Raw genomic sequence first — 16,606 nt, forward strand, 5'->3', positions numbered from 1 at the left:
TTTACCACACGATATTGAATATAGTTCCCTGTGCTATACAGTAGGACCTTACTGTTTATTCATTCTGTATGTAATAGGTTGCATCTGCTCACCCCAAACTCCTACTCCATCCCTCCCCCAACCCCCTCCTCCTTGGGAGCCACAAGTCTGTTCTCTATGTCTGTGAGTCTGTTTCTGTTTCATAGATAAGTTCATTTGTGTCATATTTTAGATTCCACATATGTGATATCATATGGCATTTGTCTTTCTCTTTCTGACTTACTTTGCTTAGTATGATATTATCTAGTTGCATCCATGTTGCTGCAAATGGCATTATTTCAACCTTTTTAATGGCTGAGTAATATTCCATTGTATATGTGTACCACATCTTCTTTATCCATTCATCTGTCGATGGACATTTAGGTTGTTTCCATGTCTTGGCTATTGTAAATAGTGCTGCTAGGAATATAGGGATGCATGTATCCTTTTGAATTATAGTTTTGTCCAGATATATGCCCAGGAGTGGGATGGCTGGATCATATGGCATCTCCATTTTTAGTTTTTTTGAGGAATCTCCATACTGTTTTCCATAGTGGCTACACTAACTTACATTCCCACCAACAGTGTAGCAGGGTTCCCTTTTCTCCACACCCTCTCCAGCATTTCTTATTTGTAGACTTTTTAATAATGGCCATTCTGACTGGTGTGAGGTGGTACCTCATTGTAGTTTTGATTTTTATGCTACTCTTTCATCACTTAAATGTGTTGCAAATGTTTCTTCTGCCAGTTGATGGTAGGTATTTTATGAAGTCTTTTGATGGATAAATGTTCTCAATTTTAATACAGTCCAATTTACCAATCTTTTCTCTTATGGTTTATATGTTTTATGTCTTAAGAAAACTTTCCCTACCATAGGGTCATGAATATTTTCTCCTATATATATTTTTTTAATGTTTATAGTTTTACCTTTTACAGTAGATTTTCAATTCACCTAGAAATTATTTTTTTGTATGGTATGAAGTAAGTGTCCAATTTCATTTTTGTAATGAATACCGAAACATTCCAGCACCATTTACTGAAAGGTCTGTCATTTCTCCTTTATTCTGTAGTGCCTCTTTGTCCATATTAATCTAGATCTGGGCTCTCTCTACAAATTCATTGATGTATTCTTCTATCCTTGGACCAATGTCATACTATCTTAATTATTATGACTTTATAAATTTTAATATCTGGTAGCAAGTCCTCTATCTTATTCTTCTTCATCAAGAGTGTCTTGGCTATTTTTGGCCTTTTGCACTTACATATAAATTTTAGAATCAAGTTGTCAAGTTTCACCAAAAAAGTGTCTATTGGGATTTTGATTGGAATTGCAATTGAATCTATAGATCAATTTGGGAGAATTCACATCCTTAAATGTTAAGTCTTCCAATCCATGAACATAGTATATCTCCATTTACTTACGTTCTCTTTAACAACATTCAATAAAGTTTTATAATTTTCTTGCATGTATTTTGTTAGATTTATTCCTGGATTTTTAAAATAAATTTGGATGCTACCACAAATGTCATAGATATTACCTTCTTAATTTTCATTTATGAGCTGGTATTTAGAAATCAATGGTTTTATAATTGTATTATTTTCTAAGGCTCCTGTAAAAAATTGCCACAAACTTAGTGGCATAAAACAACAGAAGTTTAATATCTTGCATTTCTATAGTTTAGAAGACAGAAATGGGTCTCATTGGGCTAAAATCAAGGTGTTAGAAAGACTGTGTTCGTTTCTGGAGGCTCTAGGGGAGAATCTATTCCTTGCCCTTTACAGTTTTTTTTTTTTTTTTTTTTTTGGCTGTGTTGGGTCTTCGTTGCTGCTCACAGGCATTCTCTAGTTGCAGTGAGTGGGGGCTACCCTTGGTTGCGGTGTGCTGGCTTCTTATTGCGGTGGCTTCTCTTGTTGCGGAGCACCAGCTCTAGGCACGTGGGCTTCAGTAGTTGCGGTCTGTGGGCTCAGTAGTTGTGGCTCGTGGGCTCTAGAGCGCAGGCTCAGTAGTTGTAGTGCATGGGCCCAGTCACCCTCCAACATGTGGGATCTTCTGGGACCAGGGATCGAACTCGGGTTCCCCACACAGGCAGGCAGGTTCTTAGCTACTGTGTCACCAGGGAAGTCCCCCTTTCCAGTTTTTAGAGCCACTTACATGCCTTAGCTTGTGGCCCCCTTTTTGCATCTTCAAAGCCAGCAACAGCAGGTCAAGTTCTTCTTCTTTTTTTTAAATTAATTAATTAACTTATTTATTTTTGTCTGTGTTGGGTCTTCGTTGCTGCGCGAGGGCTTTCTCTAATTGCGGCGAGCGGGGGCTACTCTTCATTGCAGTGCATGGGCTTCTCATTGCAGTGGCTTCTCTTACTGCAGAGCATGGGCTCTAGGCATGCAGGCTTCAGTAGTTGTGGCACTCGGGCTCAGTAGTTGTGGCTCACGGTCTCTAGAGTGCAGGCTCAGTAGTTGTGGCGCATGGGCTTAGTTGCTGTGTGGCATGTGGGATCATCCCGGACCAGGGCATGAACCCGTATCTCTTGCATTGGCAGGCAGATTCCCAACCACTGTGCCACCAGGGAAGTAATGTACTTCTTATAGTACATTACCTTGCCTTTTCTGTTGCCCTCTTTCACTTTTAAGTACACTTGTGATTACATTCAAATAATCCAGGATGATCTGCCCATCTCAAATCCCTAAATTAATCATATCTGCAAAGTCACTTTTGCCATGTAAGGCAATATATTCACAAATTTCAGGGATTAATATCTAGACATCTTTGCGGGGGTGGGGGCATCATTTTGTCTACTATGGTATTATTGATTTTGTATCTTGCAATCTTACTAACATCTCTTATGAATTCTTGTAATTTATCTACAGGTTCTTTTAGATTTTCTACATATACAATCAAATCATTTGCAAATAATGACACTTTTGTCCTTTCCAATTAGTGTGTGTGTGTGTGTGTGTATCTTTTCCCCCTACCTTTAAGGCCAAGGTACAACAAAAAGAATGGCTGGAAAAATTAAAAAATGGCTAGGACCTCCAGTATAATGTTCAATAGGATGGGTTATATCAGGCAATCCTATATGGTTTCTGCTCTCAGATGGAATACGTTCAGCATTTCACCATTATGCATAATATTTGCTGTAGACTTTTTTCTTCTGAAATTGAGATTATCATATGATTTTCTCCTTTAATGTGTCCATATCATTAATTACATTAATGATTTTCTAATGTTCAGTCAACCTCCACTTCTGAGAAAAACCAAACTTAGTCATGCATTTTAGTAGTTATGCTAATGAGGGATATGGGCCTTTTATTTTCCTTTTTTGTATGCATTGTCCTTATTAGGTTATAATACCTAGGTTATAACAGCCTCATAAAATTAGTCACAGAGGGTACCTGCTTTTTCTGTTCTCTCAAATAGTTTGTGTAAGATTAGAACTATTTGTCACTGCAGTGGTTTTAATAAGATTGCTGACATTTTCTAAACCTAAAATGCATTTTATTTATTTATTTTCTTTCGGTACGCGGGCCTCTCACTGTTGTGGCCTCTCCCGTTGCGGAGCACAGGCTCCAGACACGCAGGCTCAGCGGCCATGGCTCACGGGCCCAGCCACGCCGCAGCATGTGGGATCCTCCCAGACCGGGGCACGAATCCGTGCCCCCTGCATCCGCAGGCGGACTCTCAACCACTGCGCCACCAGGGAAGCCCTAAAATGCATTTTGAAGTTTGTGCATTCTTCTGAAGTTCTGTGTCAAGTGCATTATCATCTTATTTAATGCATTTAATTATTCAGTCCAGGGGGATTGGAAGCATTTATCTCTTTTTTTTTCTTTTTTCTGATAGGGAAAATGAAGCTAAACAACTTACATATAAATCTAAAGATTATATAGCCACTAAATGGCAGACCAGAACTCATCAAGACTTCCTGACTTCATATCCATTGTACAGCACCACATTTTCATTGATATTCTCAAGAAGTACTGATAGTTGGCTGTGGTGGTTTTAAATTCTTTTGAAAAAAATTTATGTTGTTTCTCTCTCTTCCTTTGATGTTATTTCTTGCCATCACTTTTTTCCTTTCTTTCTCTTTGCCCCACTATTTATGTTATTTCTAGTATGTTTTGCTCTCAGAGACAAAAATAGATTATTATTTTGTAACAGTAAATATGCTCTGAGTGTCTGAGGGACATTCCTAGAAGTAACCAGCATGAGTTTTGTAACATCCATTTTCCGATGCTAAGAAGCTTTTATCATTTTGTGTTACAAAATTTTGTGTTACAAAAATTTCAGATTACTAGACTGTTAATTATCTTTCTATTTATATTTCCTACACTTCACTACTCAAAGTGTGGTCTGTGAACCAGCAGAATTGGCATCTCCTTGGGGCATATCAGTGGCAAAACAATCTCAGGCCCCATTCCAGAACCAGTGAATCAGAATCTGCATTTTAGCAAGATCCCTGTGTGATTCCTATGAACATTAAAGTTTGAGAAGCATTGGCCTAGATCACCAATTAGATTATAAAAAATCTTTGAGGGCTTCCCTGGTGGCGCAGTGGTTGAGAGTCCGCCTGCCGATGCAGGGGACACGGGTTTGTGTCCCGGTCTGGGAGGATCCCACATGCCGCGGCGTGGCTGGGCCCGTGAGCCATGGCCGCTGAGCCTGCGCGTCCGGAGCCTGTGCTCCGCAACGGGAGAGGCCACAACAGTGAGAGGCCCGCGTACCGCAAAAAAAAAAAAAAAAAAAAAAAATCTTTGAGAGCCTCTTATACCTTTTCATATCTGCAGTTTTAAGCACCATGCCTTACACATGGTATGAACCACACACTTATGAAATGAAGGCTATGGTGATGATTTTGTAAAACACATGGCAAATCAGAATCCTCAGTTCTGTTTTTGACTGTCAGGAACTCCATATATTGCTTAATTTCAGTAGCCTTCAGTTTCTCATCTGTAAAAAGGAGGAATATAATTGCATTTTCTCTAATGACCCAACCAATTCCAAAATACTGTACCATAACTGATAAATATCATCTTATAGTTAAACTAATTAATGTTGATAACAATTGAAATTGTTCTGAGATATTTTCTTTGCAAAAAAATTCAACACCAGTTATGTAATGGTATTGAAAGAAATACATAATATATTAAAAAGTATCATTTGCATCCAAAGTTGTTATTGGTAAGATCTGACTTGGAAAAGATGGGTTTTTTTGTTTGATCAGATATCTTTTCTCAAGCAGCAAAGCAGGGTAATAATAGGGGCCAACAATTTGTGTTTCTAGAGTTCAGGTTTTATAGGCTGGTAAAATGGCAAATCAGAAATTGCTATATGGGAAAAATATAGGAGATGATTTTTTTTTTAAGGTTCAACATTTTTATTACTGAAGAATAGAATGGCTTATTAGAATTTTAGGAGATAATGCTTTGATTTCATGAACATTGTGTAGGATTATCAAACCAGAATTAATATATTTTACCTAGCAGTCTAGAATTTCACATTTTTCTAGCAATTTGTATTTGTTCCTACCTTCAAGATATCAGATGTAGAGAAGGGTAGATAAAAGAGCAAAGTTACAGAAGAAGTTTACCCCATTTCAGAGTGTATCTGGCTGACCTAAAAAATGAGACATTTCATAGTTTGATCTGCTGTTGTGTCCATCACTGGAAAACCCAGCATTTTCTTGGATAAGAATTTGCACTCAAATTGTATTACTATAAGGACATCATAATCATCATTGTGGAAACCATTTTTGACAACCCACAAAAGAATCAAGTTTTACTCATGATTGCCACTTATAGTTTTGATTCCTTTGATCTTCGCATCTACTTGTTGGGCAATTCTGGTCCCTAAATTAGACATTTGGTATACTTGGTCAGCCTTGAAACTTCAAAGACAACAAGCTGTCCAGCCATCTGCAAGACTGTCATTGAAGTCCCTTGTGTTCTCACAAATTGCAGCTTGTCTACTTTGAAAGATGAGCAACAAATCTATTCCAAGCCTGAGTAAACCAACTGACCAATCTCAGAGCAACAACGATGGTCACTCATGGGTCTAGCAGTTCCCATTCGAAACACCAAAACACTGTACTTAGAAAAGTAAGGTTAGTGGAAACCTGGTGTCTTCCACACCATCTTGGAGAAGTACTGTTTGTTTATTTATTTGGTTGCGCCTGGTCTTTGTTGTGGCTCGCCGGCTCCTTAGGTGTGGCATGTGAACTCTTAGTTGCAGCATGCATGTGGGATCTAGTTCCCTGACCAGGGATGGAACCCAGGACCCCCTGCAGTGGGAGCACAGAGTCTTAACCACTGTGCCACCAGGGAAGTCCCAGAAGCACTGTTTTGTTTGTTTGTGTTTGTTGGCATATTTTGTGTGATTAAGAACTGCTCTTAGCTTATGGGAATAAGACAAAAATGCCTCTCACATATGCCTTTGGCATTGTCACATTTAACCTTTTGCATGTATGTATTGAATTTGGAGATTTTTGTTTTGTTTTGTTTTGTTTTAGATGGCTGGAGTAAGAGGGCCTGGAGTAAGACTTTGCAGATATTACGGCAGAAGGCATTTTATTTTCATAAAGAAGGAAAAATGCACCCATCTCATAATTACAAGCATGGAGTTGAAACATTGAGACAGTTTCTTTTACTGCTTTCCACCACTAATTGGTAGATGACCTTGGGCAAATCACTTAACCTCTAGATTTCCTCATCTGCAAAATGAAAGCGTTGGTTTACAGACAACCATTTAAATCCCTCCTCCAAATATTCATTCATTCTCTAATTTATTCAGGACCTACGATGCGCCACCGGCACTAATTAACACTGTGATTCTTGGAAATCTCAAGATTGTCTCCAACTCCTTTAAGCATCACTCCCCGTCCTGCCTTAAAACCAGCTCCTGAATTCTCCCCCAAAGAGATCGAAACACTTTTCCTGTCTGAAAATATCATGGGGAAGTGTCAATTGCCTTCACCCGGCGTCAACCGAGAGCGCGTGCTCCCGCTGGTTAGTGTCTTTTTCTTTCTTTGTAAAGGGCAACCTCTGCATTTTAAACGACAACCTAGTCACCCGAAAAAATGCAATTGAAAGGGCGCCCGGAGGTCAGGGCGGGACACCCAACCGCTCCTTTTTCGGCCGGGGAAACCTGGGAAACATTTTTTGGGCTCTGTCCGAGTCACGCGGCAATTCCACGGCAGGAATTGTGCAATGCGGCGAGTCGGGCGGCCGTCCGGGGGTGGAAACAAGTGGGGAAGGCTTCCGCAGTGCCAACTCCCGCCCCCACTAGGGAACTGCGAGGCACTACGGCGCGGTCAGGCCAGCTGGGCTCCGGGTGGGCCCCAACCCGGGCCAAGAACGCCTCGCTTCGCCGTAGGGACCGAGGACTGAGAAGCGCGTGGGAGCCGTCCCTCTCTCGCGCTGGGTCAGCCGCCGCCCGCGTCCCGGGACTCAGTGAGGAGCCGGAGCACGAGGTGGAACGGCGCCCCAAGGCGACGCGGGGGGGATGCGGGGGGGGACGCAGCCAAGCCGCATCGATCGCGAATGGGAACTCCGCGCTCGCGCTTTCGGTAAGAGCACCGGGACTTCCAGCGGCGCCTCGCTCCCGCCCTCGCCGGCCTGGCTGCCCTTTCGGATGGTGACGCAGCCGGCCGGGTACGCAGAAGTCTGCGCGGAAACCTGGAACCTCCCCCGGCCGCGGGCGCCGCCTTCCCGCCCCCGCGCAGCCTTAGCCGCGCCGCGCTCTGCTGAGCCCCGCGCCGGTTGTCCCGCAAGGAGCGAGGACTTGAGCCGCGCTGAAAGGGTTAAACCTCTGAGCGGTCCCTGGGTGCAGGCTCGGTGATGAACGTTTGGTCCCACTCATTACTCACGTCACTATCTTTGTGATGTGCATACTGTTGTTAGCTTCACTTAAAGAGGTGGGGAAACAAGCTCAAAACAATAAAGTTACTTTCTTGAAGTCGAACAAGGCAGAGCTGCGACTCAAATCCAGGGCTGTCTTGACACAGATATATCCTACTTCTCTTGGATCAAACGCTTCATGGCTTTCATTCCAGTGAGCCGCGAACAGGTAACAGGTGGGACAGGTAAACAGAACTGGAGCTCCTCTTCCTGGGGTGACGGGAACAGTTTGCTTCTGGTTGGTGCTCACACATTAGCCCAACTGTGCTGTAAAAAAAAAAGAAGAAAACAAAAGTTTTCCGTGTATACCATGAATTTGAAAAGGTTGGAAAGCGTTTCTCAGCCCTTGTGCCTCTATTTTCAAACTGTACACTGGGATCCGGGACACCTATCATGTGGGATTGCTGGAGAATTAAATAAAACGGTATTTTACACGTTAATTCAGCACATGTTAATTTTTCCTTCCTTTTGCAGCGCTCCCGGGGACATCGGGGCACTCACCCTCCTCAACACTGAAGAGGGGACGCAGTCATTCTAGGTCAACCCCTTCCTTTTCTGACAGATGAGAGATTTAATCCACGCAACGGAAGATCACTTAACCCCATCGCCATTTAATTAGTGACAGACACCAAGCTAGGGGGCTCTGTCTCTTGGCCCCTACAAAGGCTCTTTCCATTTCACCCCCCAACCCCCACTTTTCCTCCAAAAGCTTCAGAACAGCTCTGAGGCCAGAACGTGACTTCCTTGGTGACCGATGGCAGTGAAGTGGGCGGGAACCTCCCAGAAGGCTAGAGGAGGAAGTCGAGTCCTGGGGCTCACAGCCGGCCTGACCCTTGGAGAGGGGGACCCCCCACCCCGCCTGGGCCTCTTTGCTGGCCGGGAGGCGGGTGGTGGTGCCCCTTTTGGTAACTCGGGGAGTTAGAAGTACGTGTGTGTGTGTGTGTGTGTGTGTGTTGTGTGTGTATTTCCAGCTGTGGAATGTCCAAGCAAAAGTAGATTAAAGTAAAAAGGAATATGCTAGCTTTAGGATTCTATCCTGGATGGGACAGAGTCCTTCCATGGCAAATCATTTCAATATCAGCACAGAATTTTCAGGGGAGTTTATCTTGAAAAGTGAAACACGCTAATGGAAGTTTTCTAACATCATAAAATCTTGGGAATCGTCCACTCTGTTTGCTTGGGTTTCAAAATCACTACTGACTGGAGGAGCTGTTTTTCCCTTCCAAGGGTCCATTTTCCGAAATGAGGCTAAAATATCTGGACAGCCTTTCCCTTGGGTACCATGGAATGTTGAGAATATGAATGGCCTCTTAGTAGAGTTGGAGCTCCAAAGGGAAGTAGTAGGACCATGAAAGGTCCTTTAAAAACAAAACTCTCCTTTTTAAAAATCATAAAAATAATTAGTACTCATTGTGGAAAAGTTAGATTTTTTTTTTCAGAATCAGAAAGAAGAAAAAGAATTGGAACCCCATGCCCAGAAAACTGTTAACAATTTCATGTATAGCATTATATGTAATCAGACTGAACACACTGCTTTTTTCCTTGAACCCCCTCTTTTCCTTGAATAAAATATCATGACATGCCACTAAATATTTTCCATACTTGTTTTAAAATATTTAGTATTCCATTGTACATTCATTTAGCCAAAGCCCAATTGAAGGACTTAAAATTGTGCCCAGGATTTTGCTATTGAAACAGCAATGAAGTATGAGCCTTGTAGCTAAATCTTCAAGTCCATTCTCAATTATTTACAGAGGTAAATTTCTTACAAGTGGTATTTCTGAGACCAGGGATAAAGATTGCCCTACAGTGACCTTTTCAGCTTGACTTTTCCCCCCAGTGTTTTCCTGGACTTTCTATACCATTTGTTCACCAAGAATTTATTGAGCACCCAGTACATGCCAGACGTGCCTGGATAAAGAGATGAACCCTCTGAAGTGCAAAGTGCCATAGATGTTGTCAGAGAAAGCTTTGGGTAGGCAGATGCCCTGTTTGAAGAGGATCATGAAAGACCAGTAGACTTTCTTGAGACCAACACATTTTAGGTGAGAGGAGGTTAGTGGGGAGCATTGAAAAGGGATGGGAGGCACAATGAGGTCAAGGGGGAATTTCCTGTACAAAAGCATGGTGGCCTAATAGGCTGGTGGTATGTTTACATGTATTTGGGGAAATTGTGAGTTGTCTTGTGTGTGTATATTAAGAGCCGACCTGGGAAGGAGAGCAGGACAGAAGACAAAGAAATAGCCTCTGTGGCATGCTAAAATGTTTGGACCTTATTCTCAAACAGAAAGGGATTTATGGCGCCTCTAAGGTCATGATAAAATTGGATTCCACCACTTAACCCATTGATGGGCACTGTCTTCAGTGGGTCCCCCAAATCATTCCTGGGGAGGGAAAACAAAAGATAGAAAAATTTGCAAAGGAAATCTCCCAAAAGAATGTTAAAAACTGCAGAGAATCAACCAAACTCATTGGTAGTTACTACTGTATCCATCACACTTAAGGGCGGGCTGTAGTTATAATTAGTAAGTTGGATCGTGAGAAAATTTCTCTTCTCTACCTTGAAGAGAGTGGCTTTAATACTGGTGCATGCCCAGACATTACTTCAGTTTCCTATCAGGAAAACAAATCGAAGACTTCCAGTAAGTCTAAAAACATGCTGCATAGATGGTGGTTTAAGAAAAACTTTTACTTATAGACAAAAACTCAAATGCCTGCTGTGACCAGGTAGGTAATGACTTTCAACAATTCAGGAAAGTTCTCAGCTATTATTTCTCTGAATATTTCCTTTCCCTCATTTTTGCTATCTCCTTAGGGAATCTGGTTACATGTGTAATAGACTTTCTTTTATTTATTTAAGATCCCGCAGCTTGTGGGATCTTAGTTCCCTGACCAGGGATTGAACCGGGGCCCTTGGGCAGTGAAAGCGCAGAGTCGTAACCACTGGACCACCAGGGAATTCCCCTAGACCTTCTAATTCTATTGCCCAAGTCTGGCACTCTCTCTTTCATATTTTGTATCTGCATTTGGATAATTTTTTAGGAACTGATTTCCAGTTTGCTAATTCTTCAGCTTCGTCAAATCCCCCTTTGAACTTGAGTTTTAAATTTCTGTCATTTTTTTCATTCCTAGAAGTTTTATTGGACAATTCTATATAGTTTCTTGCTCATTTCTGTTGGCTTTATTTTCTTGAAACAACGTCAGTCTCTCCCCTGACTTCTATACCTCCATCAGCAGGAAGCAAGAGGGATGCCTGTAGTAACCTGTGCTTCAGATAAGGACATTTCTTCCCTTACCCTCACATAAGCATTGTCAAGAGCAAAGAGAGAGGCCTAGCACTCTATATGCTTTTGTGAAGAGAATTCTCCCTCCACAGCCACCATACTCACAGTGGGGTTCCTTACCGCTGCCTGCCCTGAAACCACTATAATCTCATTATGCCTCTGTCCCCTGTTAATGTCAGTTGCAGAAGAAGCCCAGGACTCTCAAGTCATCCCTCACACCCAGAGCTAATCCCCATGTGGCTCTTAAGGACAGTCTCTACTGTAGTACTCCATATCTCTCCTAGTTTTTTTCTTTTTTCACCACTTGCCATACGACATATTTTATTAAGTTATTTGTTTGTCTTCCTCTCCTAAAATGTAACCTCCTTGAGAGCCAGGGTATTTATTTTGTTGGCTGCTTTGTCCTTAGAGCTTAGAACATTACATGGAAAATAGAAGGTATTCAAAAAATTTTTACTGAGTGAATTAATATTAAGCCTTCTTATTTTATATTCTGTGTCTTGACATTCTATAGCTGAGGATTTTGCAGGTCTGATTTGTGTTGTCTGTTGCTGCTGCCTTTTACTCTCTGTGCCTCATTTACTTGTGTGTTTTATGGATTTTGACTCTGAACTCATACTCTTTGGATTTTGTCTGTAGGAATTCTTCAAAATATAGATTGAAGTTACATTCATTCAGAGATCATTTGTGTTTATTCTTATAGTTGCCCAGGGTCACTACTTACCCAGGACCAAATTAGTATCTCTACCTGTTTTTAACTACAAAAGTAGGGTGAACTGGACTACAAAAATGTGTGTGGGATTATCAGCTTGTGGATGTAAATTATCAAAAGATACACATGTCAAAATATATGTATGTGTATTTATCTTTTGATAATTTATAACCACATTCTCCTTGGTACTTGGCTGTATATATTTTTCCCACATGCCAAGGTCCAGACAGGCAAGTTTCCTTGTCCCTTTCTGTGCAGCAGGTTTTATTCTGTTTATCCTTACACTGGAAGTGTAGCCCCCTTTGGGTTTTCCAGCTTTATTAGGTTTCCCCATCTTGAGTGGACTTCAGCTTGAGCTGATTTCTAAAAGTCCAGTCTCCTCAGATCTCTAGCTTTCTCAAGAGTAACTTGATTTTTCACATGAAATCAGCAATTTTTAAGTGTTGACAGTCAATTCAAATTTATATTTTTAAGTGCTGGACAAAACAGTTACCATGGGTCATATTTGAGCTTTGGTCTACCAGTTTACAATCTCTGTTCTAAACAGATTGACCCATGTGTATTGTATATATATGATGCAGGATGCATTTTGTTAGAATACATCTATTAGATACAATAGCCACAGATTTGGAGAGAAAGGTCCAATTTTAGATTTCTGCTTCTTTTTCTCTATAAATATACTTGCCAGATCATGTGTCTAGATTTTTCTATTCAGGAAATATGATCATTAAATCTACAATATAAGGAATATAGGGCATAGTCCCTGCCCTCAAGGTTTTACATTCTATGCAAAGTAGAATGTGCAAGATGGATTGAAGTATCATGAGTTTTAAAGAAGGAAGACCATCTAGGAAGTCACTACCTCAGTCTGGGCCTGCATTAAAAGAGCCAGAGTGAGGGCGTGACGGCACTAGAAGGAAAGGGGCAGATACCAGATATTTAAAGGAAGAAGTGATAGGAGTTGATAACTGAATGAATGTGGGCTAAGAATAGGAGAGGAATTATGTTCGTTCTTATGTGATCAGTAAAATTCTAAAATTTCTTTTGGTTTGCTCATTTCTCATAAATCAGACAATATGAAAGATTTTATAATTTATAAAAGGCTCAACAAATGTAATCAGTTTTTATATAATAAGGAGAAAAGGAAAAATTCAACTATTGGGGGAAATATTTTGGCTGATGTATTTATATATATTATCCCCTTCTAGTACCTTCTCAACATTAAAGGACTGCCTTTCTCCTTTAGTAAACAAAAATAAACGTGCACAGGCACATCAAGATTTCAAAATATCTATAGGCTTCTCAGGTTGGAAAGCTCCATTGAAATAGACTGTCAGTATTCTCCTAAATCAATGCTATTCGTTCCACTTATGGCATTTCACTGGCATCTGATTGTTTGAAGGGGCTATAGGGAAACTGATGATGTTAAGTAAGATAGATTATGGATCACATTCAACTCTCAGTGGGCCTGGCAGGCATAACTCCCATTATTGCTAATGGGAGTTTTGAGTATAAGCTTTTGTGGACCTAAGAGTTTACCATTAAAAATCTGTCCATCTCCTCATCCTTTCAGTAGGTTGCAAATAGCTTTAACTTTAGGTGTAACTGATTAATTGGTTGGAACAATGGCCTGATTGTAAATGATCAGTGCCCAGCAGGTTCCCCCAACTTCTGCCCCTTTTTAGTTCCACCCTAGAATAAAGAAAACAATTTAGAAATTACCAAGCACTTTCACATGCATGGTATCACACTTGAATCTCTGCAATTCTGTACTGAAAGTAGGTTAGTGTCTTAGTTCAGGTGGCTATAACTAAGTACCAAAGACTGAGTGGCTTATAAACAACAGAAATGTATTTCTCACAGTTCTGGAGGTGTCTGAGGTCAAGGTGTCAACATGGTCAGGTTCTGATAAGAACCTTCTTCCTGGTTGCGGACTACCATCTCATTGTCTCCTCCAGTGGTGGAATGAGGACGAGAGAGTTCTTTGGGGTTCCTTTTACAAGGGCACTAAACCCATTCCCAAGGGCTCCACCCTCATGACCTAATTCCCTCCCAAAGGCCCCACCTCCTAATACCATCATATTGAAGGTTAGAATTTCAATGTATGAATTTGGGGGAGACACAAACATTCAGTCCACTGCAGTTGGGCTTAGCTACTATTTCAATTTAGAAAGTTGACTATCAGTTTGCCTTGAAGTTTCTCGTTCAACGTCACAAGGCCTGCGCACGTGAAAAGAGGATTTGAACCTAAGTCTCATGGCAACAAGTCCATTGCTTTTTCCAGGGCTCCAGATTGCTTCTCAGCCATTCAATTTAACAAGTGTTAAATTACATGTGTGGCTTTAGCAGGTTCTGAGGGTGGCAGGAGTGCACAATAATGCCACGGCTCCCCAAGGACTTGGAGTTTATTTGATCAAGATCTGTGTACACATAAAATGGCTACAGCATGAATTGTGTTTTCATGAAGTATTTTAGGAATGTAGTGAAAGGAGAAATCATCATGGCTGTTCACTGGGGAAACTTTCATGGAGGAGGCCTGTGGGTGTTCATAACTGCTTGGTAGCAAATTAGGTACCAAATTAGGTAACTCATCAAGAGGATGAATACCTACTCTGTGTCGGGCACTGTGCTGGGTGCCTCTCTTACCTTCTCTTATTTAAACCTACTCTCCACTTTACACTCTACTCTCCCTCAACATGCAGGCAGACCTATGGGCTAGAACAGAGAGAGGGGGGATCTATTGTATACATGGTCTCACTTTATAAAAGAAAGTCCTGACCCACAAAAAAATGCTTTGAGATAATTATGAAAAGGCCAAGCCATCAATCAAACATTTTGCCAAGTTTAGGAAAACAAAACAAGGGAGGATATAAGTACAGAGGACATTAAAGGATCAGCATCTTTTTTTGTTTCGTTTTGATTTTGTTTTTACGAGATTATTTTATAAAACTTCCTATGTACAGCACAGTGACTATAGTTAACAATACTGTATTATATATTTGAAAGTTGCTAAGAGAGTAGATCTTAAAAGTTCTCATCACAAGAAAAAAATTGTAACCATGTGTGGTGATGACTAGATGTATTGAGGATCAGCATCTTTTAAACAGACCCAGTCTTTGTGGCCTAATACTTGGGGGACAGTCAGCTTCAGGAGGTCAAGATGCTTTGTTCCCTGAACGATTGAGGAAGGTGATCCCTAAGGAAGCTCATCTCCCTGGACAAGTTTCTAAAGCTATCAAATATGGTTTACATGTGTTTTCTAGAACTTTTATTCAATGTACTTTTTGTACATACATTTTTACAATACATACATACTTTTGTATTCATATTATTTAAAATTTTTTTTCCCTAATGCCCTATGTTCCATGGCAACAGTTTTGTCAACACTGTAATGGTTGGCCAGCATTGGTGCTGGTTGGTACACCCTTCTCCACAACTGCCACCAAGTGTACAACTTGGTGCCAAGTTTACAAGACAGAGGAGAAAGGCTTCAAGCAATTGCAAGAGAAGGGGGCAGCATCAAACATTAGGTCACAGGGCTCAAAGGAGGAGGATAAGAAGATGCTGGAAAATTAGGTGGAGAGTTGACAAACAAGAACAGTTCAATTAGGGTATGTTTTTATTGTGGTGAAATTAACATACATAATAGGCTATTTTAACCATTTTAAGTGCACAATTTAGTGGCATGAATTATTTACACTGTTGTGCTACCACTACCACTATCTATTTCTAAAACTTTTCCATTACCCCAAACACAAGCTCTGTACCCATCAAGCAAATAACTTCCCATTACTCCTCCCTCCAGCCCCTGAGAAACACTAATCTACTTTCTGTTTCTATGTATTTCCTACAGTATTTGTCCTTTTGTGTCTGGCTTATTTCAGGGTTCATCCATGTTGTAATATGTATCAGAACTTCATTCCTTTTACTGGCTGGATATTATTCTATTGTACGTATATACCACATTTTGTTCATTCTTCTGTTGATGGACAGTTGGATTGTTTCCACCTTATTGGCTATTGTGAATAGTGCTGCAGTGAACATTGGCATATAATACCTCTTTGAGCCCCTCTTTTCAATTCTTTTAAGTGTATACTAGGAGTGGAATTGCTGGTAGTTCTGGTTAACTTCTTGAGGAACTGCCAATCTGTTTTCCACAGGGACTGCACCATTTTACATTCCTACCAGCAGTGTATGAGTGTTCCAATTTCTCCACACCCTTGCCAACACTTGTTATTTCTGTTTCTGTCTGTTGTTTGTTTATTTGTTTAATAGTCATCTTCATAGGTATGAAGTAGTTTCTTATTGTGATTCTGTGTTACGTTTTCCAATGACGAATGATGTTGAGCATTTTAAAAATTGGGTTGTTTGTCTTTTATTGAGTTGTAAGAGTTCTTATATATTTTGGATATTAAACACTTATCAGATGTATGACTCGCAAATATTTTCTCCCATTCTGTGGGTTCTCTTTTCACTTACTTTTTTTTTTTTGTATTAGCAAAGTTTTACTTCTGGAGGGGATATATGTATACATATAGCTGATTCACTTTGTTTTACAACAGAAACTAACCCAACATTGTAAAGCAATTATACTTCAATTAAAAAAAAAAAGATTTGCTTAGGTTAAAAAAAAGTTTTACTTCAATTTTTTTCCTGCTTATAAATAACTTTGAAAAACTTGATATGCATGAGGCTAACA

At 40.6% G+C, this 16,606-nt stretch overlaps 1 protein-coding gene across 1 annotated transcript in view; it reads left to right on the forward strand.

The window, feature by feature from the left end:
- Window positions 1-16,606, forward strand: part of JAK1 (Janus kinase 1) — a 228,896-nt gene that overhangs the window by 58,272 nt on the left and 154,018 nt on the right. The window lies entirely within an intron of this gene.

This window comes from Globicephala melas, chromosome 1 (genome assembly GCF_963455315.2).
Source record: "Globicephala melas chromosome 1, mGloMel1.2, whole genome shotgun sequence".
In the NCBI taxonomy this organism is placed as follows: Eukaryota; Metazoa; Chordata; class Mammalia; order Artiodactyla; family Delphinidae; genus Globicephala; species Globicephala melas.